This window comes from Mus caroli, chromosome 2 (genome assembly GCF_900094665.2).
Source record: "Mus caroli chromosome 2, CAROLI_EIJ_v1.1, whole genome shotgun sequence".
In the NCBI taxonomy this organism is placed as follows: domain Eukaryota; kingdom Metazoa; phylum Chordata; class Mammalia; order Rodentia; family Muridae; genus Mus; species Mus caroli.
In genome coordinates this window covers 45,210,529-45,214,837 of record NC_034571.1, presented here as the reverse complement: position 1 = coordinate 45,214,837, position 4,309 = coordinate 45,210,529, and the positions used below count along the sequence as shown (strand labels likewise).

Here is a 4,309-nt window from a genome sequence, read left to right as displayed (position 1 = left end):
AGAAGAAGAAGAAGAAGAAGAAGAAGAAGAAGAAGAAGAAGAAGAAGAAGAAGAAGAAGGAGAAGAAGAAGGAGAAGAAGAAGAAAGACATGAGGTTGAGAGGAATATCAGGGACAGGGTACTCCCATACATAAAATCAATAAGTCTTTTTGAGAGAGAGAGAGAGAGAGAGAGATTGAGAAATAAGTTGGTAGGAGAGTTCTCCTCACAGCAGAAACTTGAATCTGAACACAATGAGCTCAGAGTATCCTTTGCTACCCCCAGCTGAGCATGCCCTATGAGGCTGATGAACTTGGGCAACAGCTGCGAGGCAAGCATGGTGCCAGCATCACAGAGCTGGGCCCAGTGAACTTATATGTGGGCAGTCCTAGTCAATATGTGTCAATTGTGCTATGACTCAAAAGAAATTAAGGTTTCAAAATCTCCGGGTTAATATGTGTATTCGGAAATATTGAGACATTGAAAACAGAGTCATTCCACCTGAGACTAAGCTTGTCTCTGGTCCCACACATAGAGTTCTGAAAACTCCAGATGGCCCAAAATGGACCCAGCTACGTATTGCCATCAGTTAGGACTCACTTCGTGACATGCAGTTTGTGGCATCTGCCAGCCTTAGAATTAACTACTAGGTTCCAAGATGGAGGGAACATGGGTTCCCTCCTATTGGCACTCATGTGATCCTACCCGGAGAGAAACCATGCATGGTTCAGAGCCCTTATCCTCTGTAGGAAGCAGATGGGAGAGAAGTGTGGCTGTCCTCAGTCAAAGGGCCAGCAGCCAAGCTGTCTGTCACACAGAACACCAAGTACAGGCAGCCAGTGGAGCCTCAGGCTCAGCTCATAGCCAGTTGCAGATGGGAGTGTTAATGGTCGCTGGCCCCAGGAACCATTTACTTAAGCAATTGTTTTGGCAGCCGGTGAGGAATGCAGAAGGAATTTTAAGCTACTGGTCATTGCTATGACAGTTTACTATGTGGGAAGCCAAACCAAATAGAGAGCCTTGTAAAAGTGCAGGACATGACCTGCATCCAAGTCCTGTCATCTTACATTTATCTCAAGCTGTCCACTAGATACACACATACACACATGCACATACACACACATGCATAAATTTACACACACACATACACACTCAAACATGTATACACACATACATACTCAAACATATACTCACTCATACACACACATACACATACACACACACATAAACATATACACACATACTCATACACACACATATACATACACATGAACACTTACACATATACACACACAAACACACTCACACAAACACACACATATACATATACATGCACACTCACACATATACAAACACATACACACACATATACACTCACACATATAGATACATACAAATTGTGATCACACAGTAAACTATTCTGAGTAAGTTGCATATAATATCAGACCTATTTAAAAATCTCCTTGGTCATGTTCTACAGAACTCACATGGGAAAAAAACAGATTCAAAACATGGATCAAAACAGCCTGCAAGTGTAAAAAAATTAGAACAACTTCAACATTGGTACTCACTCACAAGGCGCCCTGAAGTCAGGCAGCAAGCACGGGCCTGGGACTTCTTTTTCCACCTCAAAATCAAACAAAGGACAAAGTTAACATTTAGAGTTTGTAATTTTTGAGATCTTTGAAAGATGGCAACTCAACAGGATAAGAAATGCAATTTTAGCTCTTCAGTGACATATCTTATGTCTGTGCCAATTGAAATCATGGGAGGAGCTGAAGAAAGTACTAGGTCTAACCCCCAGGGCCACATTTCTAAAAGGCACATTGATATTCAAGTGCTGCAGAGGCAAGAACCTCCCTGAGGCTGGCCAGAGCAGTGACAATATTTGTCTAAAAAAATGGATTGTACCTGAAGAATACCTGAAGTGTCTCCTGGCCTTCACACCCACACCCACACACAGAATAATCATACAGAGATATAGTAAGATGAAAACTTCCTCAAGGAAACTGCCAGAGTTTAGATTCGTGCATGCTTATGTTTGTCACAAATTGACCAACATCCATGTTCTTTGCCAAAGTTGATAATTCAACCTAATGGATTCTAAAGGTCTTTTGTTTGTTTGGTTGGTTGGTTTGGTTTGGTTTGGTTTTTCCAGACTAGAAAAGCTCTCTTTGTCCTGGAACTTGTTCTGTAGACCAGTCTGGCTTCCAAGTCAGAGAGATCTGCCTCCTGCCTCCTGCCTCCTGCCTCCTGCCTCCTGCCTCCTGCCTCCTGCCTCCTGCCTCCTGCCTCCTGCCTCCTGCCTCCTGCCTCCTGCCTNTCCTGCCTCCTGCCTCCTGCCTCCTGCCTCCTGCCTCCTGCCTCCTGCCTCCTGCCTCCTGCCTCCTGCCTCCTGCCTCCTGCCTCTCATGTGCTGGGATTAAAAGGCATGTGCACCACTACCCAGCTTCGAAAAGCCATTTTTGCGTATTCTACAACTTCATTTTTCTCTCTGATGACCACCAGATCCACAAGTTGTTTTCTTTACTTACAGCTATTTCAAAATCCATGCGGTCTACCTTCTAGAAGATATAAGGATTTCCACAGCTCTGGGAATGACATGTGTAATTATTTAGGGTCTGACAACATCCAATTCAGGTGACTTGCTGGGTGGCCAAGATAGCAAAACAAACACGGGATTCTCAGTCAAATTTGAGTTTCAGACAAACAACCAGTCATTTTGTACAAGCTAGACTTGGTATCCTATCCTTTCCTTGGCAAAGATGCTACCCTCCGCAAGCATCCCTAGACATGGTGTGTACAAGAAGATAGTTTTAGCCTTCTGCAGAAGAGCTTGCAACTTGAGCAGGCACAGTGCTGTGCCGAACAGAGCCTACCTCTTTCTGTAACTGGTCCCCCAAGGCTCCCTGCTTCAAGACTTTCAAAGCAGCCCTGCCTCCCACTGCCAGAGAGAGAGGCTTCCTTTGAGTCTGGACTGCATCAGAGGACAAGGGAACACAGCACCTGTAATCTTGTAAGTATCAATTTCTCTAATAACACGCAGCTCCCACAATATTATAACCCTCCTCCTCTTTCTGTATGTTGTGATTTTTTTTAACAACTGTTTATTTTATAGAAACTGAAATGGGAAACATGTTTGGTTGTTTTCCTCCCATTAGAGATGTAGAGCAAGCTGCGCATTTTAAGGGCTGGCTCAAAAGTCTGACAGGATGGCTCAGTGGGTAAAGGCGCTCGCCCTGCAAGCCTAGCAACCTGAGTGAGCTCCCCAAACTCCACATAAAGGTAGAAGAGAAGAGAACTGACTCCCGAAAGCTGTCCTCTGACCTATACATTGCATTGTGGCATGCATCCCTCTACACACACACACACACACACACACACACACACACACACACACACCTCATAATAAATACTTTTCATTTGGAAAGTTCTTCTATAAAAAACAACTGGAGTTTTCAAGATTCCGTTCCTTTCTTTTTTTTTTTTAACTTTTCTCTTTGGGGGGAAAAAACAGCTGAGGATTTTTTTGTTTTGTTTTGTTTTTCTTTTTTACCTTTAGCTCTAAAACATTCCAGTCATTCCCTCCTTCTGCTTGCCTCAACTAATGAACCCTGTCAGCAACTTGCTTCTTTCTCCACCTGCAAAGTTTAGAGGGAAAAGAAAACACACACACACACACACACACTCATGCACACACACACACACACACACACTCAGGAAGGAGAAAAGAAACATCAACCACCCAGAGTTTTAATTGTTGCCTGGAAAGCAACACCCTTCCGCAGCTCATTAGGACTGATTTTCATAATTACTTACTGATTGGAACTGAGGTTTGCAGCCTGGCAACAAAGTTGCCACATTAATATTAAGCAGTGACTAATGCAGCCCAGGACCCGTGCTCAGGATCCGAAAGCCTTGGCTTGGTGGGAACTGAAGCTGTGTAACCCGGGGAGTAAATCTGCTACTTTTCTCTCCAGCAACTTCCCACTCGCTAAGCAGATGCAATAATCTTATTCTTGTTCCATGTCACTCACAAGGAGGGAGTGTGGGTGGTTGTCACCAGTCCTCAGCACAGGGAAGACCTCCTCAGACCTGTTCCCCAACTGCTTCCCACTTCCGCCCCTGTGGCTCCACTTCTTCTTCTACTGCGTTTGATTCTGGCTCCTTCTGTGCCTCCTCTGGCTCTCTTCTGTCTCTCCATCACTGCATGTCTCCCCTGTCACTGCCATCTCTGTCTCTCCATCTCTGCATGTCTCCCCTGTCACTACCATCTCTGTCTCTCCATCTCTGTATTTCTCCCCTGTTACTGCCATCTCTGTCTCTCCAT

The 4,309-nt window shown here is 44.5% G+C and overlaps 1 protein-coding gene across 5 annotated transcripts in view; it reads right to left on the bottom strand.

Annotated features, from left to right (window-relative positions):
- Lypd6b (LY6/PLAUR domain containing 6B) overlaps positions 1-4,309 on the bottom strand; it is a 159,076-nt gene that overhangs the window by 105,886 nt on the left and 48,881 nt on the right. For 3 of the 5 annotated variants that reach the window (XM_021157011.2, XM_029474297.1, XM_029474294.1), the window contains exon 2: positions 1,551-1,606. The gene's annotated coding sequence lies outside the window, so the exon portion shown is untranslated. The remainder of the gene's footprint in view (positions 1-1,550; positions 1,607-4,309) is intronic. The other 2 variants (XM_029474295.1, XM_029474296.1) reach the window with 1 other exon arrangement.